Here is a 9,669-nt window from a genome sequence, read left to right on the forward strand (position 1 = left end):
GCCATTTAGTCCATCAGTTTATCCGGCCATTCAGTGGGATTACAGTTATTCCGCAATCTAACTCCAGATTCTTGCCTTTGCACCATATCTCTTAATAGCTTTGGTTATCAAGCATCTATCGGTCCGAGACTGAAAACTAACAACTAACCTGGCATCAGTTACCATTTGTGGAAGAGAAATCCAAATGGGGCTTGTTTAGCATAGGGCTAAATCGCTGGCTTTGAAAGCAGACCAAGGCAGGCCAGCAGCACGGTTCGATTCCCATAACAGCCTCCCCGAACAGGTGCCGGAATGTGGCGACTAGGGGCTTTTCACAGTAACTTCATTTGAAGCCTACTTGTGACAATAAGCGATTTTCATTTTCATTTCATGTCTCCCATCCATTGACTCACTCTACACCTCCCGCTGCCTGGGGAAAGCGGGCAGTATAATCAAAGACCCCTCCCACCCGGCTTACTCACTCTTCCAACTTCTTCCATCGGGCAGGAGATACAAAAGTCTGAGAACACGCACGAACAGACTCAAAAACAGCTTCTTCCCCACTGTCACCAGACTCCTAAATGACCTTCTGATGGACTGATCTGATCTCTTCACACATCTTCTCTATTGAGCAGTACTACACACCTGTATGCTTCACCCAATGTCTGTGTCTATGTATTTGTATTGTGTATTTTATGTTTGCCCCATGTATTTTCTTTTCATGTACGGCACGATCTGCCTGGACTGTACGCAGAACAATACTTTTTACTGTACCTCGGTACACGTGACAATAAAACAAATCTAATCCAAATGTCTACCGCTCTTTAACGTGAAGAAATATTCCTTGATTTCACCCCTGTAGCCCCTGGTCCTAGGCTCCTCATTCAACAGAAATGGTTTCTCCCTATCGACCCCCATCTGTTCCCGTTAATATCTTGAAAATGACAATCAACTCATCCCTAAATCTTCTCAACGCCATCTTGTGATCTCCCCTCGTAGCTTAAATCTTGGTGTTCGGGGATCTTCAGTTTACCGATTTCTCCACTAATCCCGATTCATGTTTGTGACTGGAGATGGGGTTTGAAATTCCACTCTCACTTGCTGGTATCTATTCTGTGAGTTTTGAAGGCGAATTAGTGATAGTGGCTTCAAGTTCGGACACTGATCAATTCTGAAAGCTTTTAGATGAATAGATAATGGGCTGTTGTCCATTTTAGCTGTCGGGTATAGACATGCGGGGGGGGGGGGGAGAGAAACGGACAGAATGTTTCAGTATCTGAAGTACGTACAGGAGAGGTATGGGGGAGTGGGGGGGGGGGGGGGGAGTGGGGGGGGGGGGGGGGCGGGGGTAAGCAATTTTGTCAAAGTGTTAGCAATGTAAACGAGGCAGCTTCATGGGGCTTCAGATGCTAAACCTGGATTAACGCACAAGGGTTTAGTACAAACACAATACCTTTTCAGCTCTCCCACCTGTTCCACAGCAACGTTAAATTATTTTTCAGCACTTAATCTTATTTCCTTACTACATATCACCCCTCCAGTTTTCTCCTTAAATTGCTTTGCGCAATACTTTGCTTTAATTATGTTGGTAGACCTCCTTATAGCTAGTTGGCTCAACACCAGAGGCTTAAACGGAAAACTAAGTAAAATAATCTGATGTTAATTTTGCATTCTTAAAGTGCACATAAAAAACTGTTATAAACTTCAATACTTTTTCAATGAAATGCTGATCTCCAATTTATTTTGTGAATTAAATACATTTTAAAAATGTTGTCTGCTTGCTATGCGTTTAGCGATGATCCAAATTCAGAAGAACCTAGGAAATTGGTGTTTGAGCCCGTCGACTATCTCCAGCATTCTATGTTATCATGGCCGATCCATCGGTCAAAAATCCATCGATCGCTTAGTGGAATATACTCACCAACTGAGCAACCGCAGCTCTCTAAGGCAGAGAATTCCAAAAATTCACAACTCACAAGGTGAAGAGATTTCTCCTCATCTCAGTTCCAAATGGACGGCTGCTTGCCCTGAGATTGGGGTCCCTGGTTCTAATCTCTCCAGCCAGTGGAAGCATACTCCTAGTATTTACACTGTCAAACCCCATTCAACACTGGTCCTCAATAATGGCGGAAGCGTTGACAGGTAGTTGCATGCTGTATTACTTTAATTAATGTGTCTCAAAATATTTGTCCATTGGGTGATCCATACTCTTAAGAACAAAGTTGAAGGACGTGATTCAGCAGACAGAAGTTAAAGTCTGCTGTCGGACCCATTTAGCGGGGTGTGTCTCAGCGGCCGCAGTGCGCGAATCACCCAATCCAACGGCACTTTGCTGTTTGTTTTGGCCCCGGGGAGTGTCTCCCTGCCAAGGCGACACTAAGGGGGATTTCCTGCAGCAGGAAACGCTTCTCACAGATCAGGGCGCCAATCTGCCTCGCAGTCCCGATCTCTCGACCCCCCCCCCCACATTCTGGCTCCCCCTCCACTTTTGTGACCCCCCCTCACATCCCCCTCAACCTTGGGGAGGCCCCTATGTAATCCTCTCAGCCCCCACCCTCCTCTAATTGGTGAAGCCTCCCCGGGCCTGACCCCTGGCAGTGCCAATCTTCCACCTGGGCACTCTGGCACTGCCACCTTGGCACCTAGTTGGCAGTTCCAAGGTGCCCAGGTGCCATGGGGAGTGCCAGGGTACCACCCTGCCCTTTCCCCGACCACCCGCGTGTCTTCAAGGGTGGTCGGGGAGAGAGAGCCCTCCCCCAGATGCCGTTACACCTGGTCAACATTTGTGTTGACCAGTACCAAACGGCACCCTGGCAAGGTCGCCCAGGTGCAGCCGTTGAGTCCCAGGTGCCAGGTATTTGAATGAGCGGTTAGGCCCAGAAAGGGGCCGGTTTAGCTCAGTTGGCTGGGCAGCAGGTTCTTGATAGAGAGCCGGGCCAGCAGCGCGGGTTCATTCCCCGTACCGGCTGAGGTTATTCATGAAGGCCCCGCCGTCTCGACCTTGCCCCTCCCCTGAGGTGTGGTGACCCTCAGGTTAAACCACCACCAGTCGGCTCTCCCCCTCAAAGGGGAAAGAGCCGAGGCGGCACGGCAGTGATGTGTTAAGTAAGTTGGTTCAACGTTGACTGCAACTGGATGCAGTGAAACTAGAAACAGGCTTCTGACACAGGAGACGGTCTAACACTGTTTTATTGAACTTCCTGATTGCTGTACATAGTCTGCTGTGAGTTGACTCTCCATCAATCTAACTGATAACCTCTGACTGGCTTGACCAGACTAACTCTCTACCTCATGGTGATAGTGCTCACTGTCTTGTGCACTCTAACTATCTCAGTAGCTGAGTCCTGTAGAGAGAGAGTCTTAATGCCCTGTGTGCTTTATAGTGGTGGTGTCCTGTCTGGTGATTGGCTGCTCTGTGTCGTGTGTGTTCATTGGTTATCCTGTGTGTCAATCACTGCCTGTCTGCATCTCATTATAAACATGAGTGGATATTATGACATCTCCCCTTTTTGAAGTAAATTTTGGAACGTGCCGATATATATACCTGCATGATTATATACAAGTGGTGAGTGAATGAACATATGTACATGGAAAGGTGTCTATCCTGCAGATACAGAGCAAACTGAACAAAATGTACAAGATTTAAGTCTATAGATTTAGTCTTTGTGACGGGCGTCGAATTCTTGTCGATCGCCTCAGAGGTGGAGAGGGAGACGCCGGCACTTGGACAGGCAGGATCGCTGCCAGATCGGTGGCCTCGTGGTGCGAGATGTCCGGAGGAGGCATGATGACATGCGGAGAAGTGCGGCCAGGCGGTGGGCAGGGAACTTTTCATAGCGCCCTCCTGTTGCGCCGTAGAATGGAGCCATCAGCCATTTGGACAACGAAGGACCTGGGGGCAGCCTGCCTGACGACAATAGCTGGGGCTGACCAACCTCCCTCAGGCAACTGGAGGCGAACAACATCGTCTGGAGCCAGCGCAGGTAGATCCTTGGCATGAGCATCATACGTGATCTTCTGCTGGTCCCTGGATCGCTGCACTTTCTGCAGCACCGTGAGGCGGTCAAGGTCTGGAACATGGATGGTTGGAACAGTCGTCCTCAGGTTGCGGTTCATGAGCAGCTGCGCCGGAGACAAACCAGTCGACCGAGGGATTGCCCTGTATGCCAACAGCGCCAGGTTGAAGTCCGAGGCTGAGTCTGCAGCCTTGCACAGCAACCGCTTGACAATATGGACCCCTTTTTCGGCCTTCCCGTTTGATTGCGGGTAATGGGGACTGGATGTGATGTGACTGAAGTGGTAGGATCGTGCAAAGTCGGACCACTCTTGGCTGTAGAAACAAGGGCCGTTGTCACTCATTACTGTGAGTGGTATCCCATGCCTGGCAAACGTCTCTTTGCAGGCTTTAATCACTGACTTGGACGTGAGGTCCGACAGTTTCACCACTTCTGGGTAGCTGGAGAAGTAGTCGACCAAGAGCACGTAACCACGCCCATTTGCGTGAAAGAGGTCTATCCCCACCTTGGACCACGGAGAAGTCACGATCTCGTGCTGGTGCAGTGTTTCCTTGGGCTGAGCTGGTTGAAACTTCTGGCATGTTGTGCAGTTGAGGACCGTGTTGGCAATGTCCTGGCTGATGCCAGGCCAGTAGACTGCCTGCCGAGCTCTGCGTCGACATTTTTCGACCCTGAGGTGACCCTCATGGATCTGTTTGAGCACCATGGCTTGCATGCTTTGGGGAATGACGATTCTATCCAGTTTAAGAACGATCCCCTCGACAACCGTTAACTCGTCCTTAACATTGAAGAACTGGGGGCACTGCCCCTTTTGCCAGCCATGGGCAAGGTGTTGCATCACGAGCTACAATAGAGGATCATTGGCAGTTTCTTCGCGTATTTGGACAACTCATTCATCAGTGGCTGGGAGGTTGCTGGCACACAACTGCACCTGCGCCTCGATGTGGCGAATGAAGTCGCCCGGTTCACACGGCATGATGATGGATCGAGATAGGGCATCCGCGACGATCAGCTCCTTGCCCGGTGTGAAGACGAGTTCGAAGTCATATCGGCGGAGATGAAGAAGAATTCGCTGCAGCCGAGGTGTCATGTCGTTTAAATCCTTCTGGATTATGTGGACTAAAGGCCTGTGGTCTGTTTCCACCGTGAACTTCGGCAGACCGTATACGCAGTCATGAAACCTGCCTATTCCTGTCAGGAGACCCAGACACTCCTTTTCGATCTGGGCATACCGTTGATCAGTCGGAGTCATGGCCCTGGAGGCATATGCCACTGGAGCCCAGGACGAGGAATCGTCTCGCTGGAGGAGCACCGCCCAATGCCGTCCTGGCTTGCGTCTGTGAATATCTTGGTATCCTTGGTTGGGTCAAAGAACGCCAGTACTGGGGCAGTGGTGAGCTTCGCCTTCAGCTCAAGCCACTCCGCTTGACATGCGGGAAGCCACTGGAACACTGTCGACTTTTTAACGAGGTGCCGGAGGGCCCTGGTGTGGGATGCCATGTTGGGAATGAATTTTCCGAGAAAATTTACCATCCCGGGGAAGTGGAGGACCGCCTTTTTGTCCTCTGGTGTCTTCATGGCATTGATTGCCAGCACCTTGTCGGCGTCAGGTTGCACACCCTGCTGTGAAATGTGGTCGCCTAAAACGTGATAGCGGACCGCCCAAACGAGCATTTGGCCCTGTTGAGCTGGAGGCCATTTTCATGACTCCTCTGGAAAATCTGTTTGAGGCGAGCAATGTGATCCTCAGGCGTCGTGGACCAGATGATCACATCGTCCACATGGACTGCACCCCCTCGATGCCCTCCATCATTTGCTCCATTATTCGATGAAAGACTTCGGAAGCTGAAATGATACCGAAAGGCATGCGGTTGTAGCAGGACCTGCCGAACGGAGTGTTAAACGTGCACAGCTTCCGACTGGACTCGTCCAGCTGTAACTGCCAGAAGCCACGGGAGGCGTCCAGCTTGGTGAAGAATTTGGCATGAGCCATCTCACAGGTTAATTCTTCTCGCTTCGGGATTGGGTAGTCCTCTCGCATGATGTTGCGATTCAGGTCTTTGGGATTAATGCAAATGCAGAGTTCGCCAGAGGGTTTCTTGATGCAGACCATGGAGCTGACCTAGTCTGTGGGTTCCATGACCTTTGAGATGATGCCCTGGTCTTGGAGCTCTCATAGCTGCGTTTTCAGACGGTCCTTGAGGGGAGCCGGTACCCGGCGTGGTGCATGGATGACTGGGGTGGCAATCAGCTTGAGCAATATCTTGTAGCGATATGGGAGCGTGCCCATCCCATCAAACACACTGTGGTATTGTGTGAGAATGTCGTCTATCTCAGCCTGGAGATTCGCATTGGGCGAGGCCGTCGCCAGTGTCGAGGACATGGCATGGACTCGCTGTACCAGATTTAGGAGTTTGCATGCGCGAGCACCGAGCAGGGATGCCTCGTCAGGCCGGACAATCTCGAACCTCAACATCGCCTTGATTGCCTTGTGAGAGACACCTAGCTGACACGACCCACTGGCAGCTATGGCACTGCCATTGTAGTCAAGGAGCTGGCAGGCTGGTGGAAGAATGCTAGGTTGGTGTCGGATGCTGTCGAGGTCAGACTGTGAAAAGAGGTTCGCAGATGCGCCAGTGTCCAATTTAAATCGGATGCAAGACTGGTTGACCATGATGACGGCACACCACTCGTTGTCAGGATCCACACTGAGGATCGAAAGGCGGTTGGCAGGCACGGTAGAGACCAATTCGCGTGTGGTGATGATGCCCACCCGATATGGAGACTCGAGGCAGTCAGCATCGGGGTCCGTCGGGCTTTCGGGATCAGAATCCTGCATGCCTTGTTGTACGCAGCGGACACGTCTGCGCTGCAGCTGGGATCGCTGGCTGTTGTTCGGTGGAGCGGACCGCCTGCCTTTGGCTGGACATTGCCGCTTTAAATGGGCGGAGCCACAATTCGGACACGTCATGACGCTGATGTCAGCACGTTTTATGCGCCATCGCGCATGCGCAGTGCGGTCGGCCGACATTCGCGCATGTTCCTCAGGGTCTTCGGCCTCATCGTCCACCCAATCGTGGCACGCATGCGTGGGGACCCGAGAAAAGCGCGCAAAGCGGCCACTCTCCTCGATGCTCAGGCCTTGCATTTTCACTATGGCCTGCACCCTTTCTGCCTCGTGGGAGGCCAGTTTTGCAGTTTCTGCCGCCCTAATGCGGGAATAGCGATTTCTGGCATGCTCATGGACAACGCACGTTTCGATGGCGACGGAGAGGGTCAACTGTTTGATTTTGAGGCGCTGCTCCCGCAGGGAGTTGGAGTGGACCCCGAAAACGATCTGATCCCAGATCATGGAATCAGTCCTCAAGTCATAATTACATGACTGCGCTAGGATGCGGAGATGGGTCAAGAAGGACTGAAAAGTTTCATCCTTACCCTGAAGCCTCTGTTGGAAGATGGACCGTTCAAAGCTCTCATTCACCTCAATGTCGCAGTGGCTGTCGAATTTCAGCAGAACTGTCTTGAACTTTGTCTTGTCTTCGCCATCGGCAAACGTAAACGAGTTATAGATGTGGATGGCGTGATCCCCCGCAGTCGACAGGAACAGCGCGATCTTTCTGGCATCTGATGCTGCCTCGAGGTCGGAGGCCTCGATGTACAGAAGGAACTTTTATTTGAAGACTTTCCAGTTGGCGCCGAGGTTGCCGGAGATCCGGAGTTGCAAAGGAGGCTGGATGTTTTCCATGCCGCTGGATGGCTGCTTGCTGGTCGTTGCAGAGTCACTCGAGGTAGGTTCGTTAAGATTAATAGCACTCTGGTACCATGATGTGTTTAGGAAGTTGGTTCAATGTTGACTGCAACTAGATGCAGTGAAACTAGAAACAGGCTTCTGACACGGGAGATGGGCCAGCACTGTTTTATTGAACTTCCTGATTGCTGTACATAATCTGCTGTGAGTTGACACTCTATAAATCTAACTGGTAACCTCCTACTGGCTTGACCAGACTAACTCTCTACCTCATGGTGATAGTGCTCACTGGCTTGTGCACTCTGACTATCTCAGTAGCTGAGTCCTGTAGAGAGAGAGTCTTAATGCCCTGTGTGCTTTATAGTGGTGGTGTCCTGTCTGGTGATTGGTTGTTATGTGTTGTGTGTGTTCATTGGTTATCCTGTGTGTCAATCACTGCCTGTCTGCATCTCATTATATACATGAGTGGATATTATGACAGGCGGTGCAGTGGGTTGGCGCTGCTGCCTCACGGCTCCGAGGTCCCAGGTTCGATCCCAGCCCTGAGTCACTGTCCGTGTGGAGTTTGCACATTCTCCCCGTGTTTGCGTGGGTTCTGCCCCCACAACCCAAAGATGTGCAGGATAGGTGGATTGGCCACGCTAAATTGCCCCTTAATTGGAAAAATAAATTTATTTTTAAAAAGGGGAAAGAGCGTATGGTGAACTGGGACTATGGCAACTTTACCTTGCCTAGGCCCGGGCAACACAGTGGCACAGTGGTAACACTGCTGCCTCACAGCGCTGGGATTCAGGTTTGATTCCGACCTCAGGTGACTGGTTGAGTGGAGTTTGCATTCTTCACGTGTCTGCGTGGGTTGCCACAGTTTCTTTCACAAAATATAAAATGATTCCCCAATTACTAAGCCTTTTGTTTAAGAATCGATCTCCCCCAAAATGAACCAATGTACTGGCCAACATTAACCATCCAACATGGGCAGCACGGTAGCATTGTGGATAGCACAATTTCTTCACAGCTCCAGGGTCCCAGGTTCAATTCCTGGCTTGGGTCACTGTCTGTGCGGAGTCTGCACATCCTCCCCGTGTGTGCGTGGGTTTCCTCCGGGTGCTCCGGTTTCCTCCCACAGTTCAAAGATGTGCAGGTTAGGTGGATTGGCCATGATAAATTGCCCTTAGTGTCCAAAATTGCCCTTAGTGTTGGGTGGGGTTACTGGGATAGGGTGGAGGTGTTGACCTTGGGTAGGTTGCTCTTTCCAAGAGCCGGTGCAGACTCGATGGGCCGAATGGCCTCCTTCTGCACTGTAAATTCTATGATTAAAAAAAACATGAAAGCGATGGAAATCCATTCAGACAATGCACAGTTTATATCAAAAACAGCATCAGCAGCAAGTGATTTCAAGGCTGTAATTTAGCTCCAGTATTAATGCAACAGTTAAAAGTTGCCTTGAGCTTCACAACTTTGCCCATCACAACCTTTACCAGTAATGTTAGAGTTAGCAAACCCTCTGAACTACCGCCCCACTTCCTCCTGAGATATGAAAGTGCCTGGCTGTGGCTTCACAGTGTGGAAAACAAGATTAATCACTGCCTTCCAGTCCAGCTTAATCTTTCTCGAGACCTCCAAACCGTGGAGATCTTCACTTCGCACAGACCCGCCTCTCCCACCGATAAGCTGCAAGCTTTTGAAACCCAAGTTCGTCATTGGGTGAATCAGAAAATAAAGTAAAAAGCAGGACTTGGATTTCTGGAGCATCACTCATGCCCGCAGGATGTCCAAAGGCGCATTAAAATCAATGAATTACTTTTGAAGTGTGGTCACTGTAGCAACGTGGGAGACACAGCACCCCGATCATGTACAGCAAGCTCCCACAAAAACAATAATAATCAAATAATGTGTTTTGGTGATAGTGATAGAGGGATGAATATT

This window comes from Scyliorhinus torazame, chromosome 13 (genome assembly GCF_047496885.1).
Source record: "Scyliorhinus torazame isolate Kashiwa2021f chromosome 13, sScyTor2.1, whole genome shotgun sequence".
Lineage (NCBI taxonomy): Eukaryota > Metazoa > Chordata > Chondrichthyes > Carcharhiniformes > Scyliorhinidae > Scyliorhinus > Scyliorhinus torazame.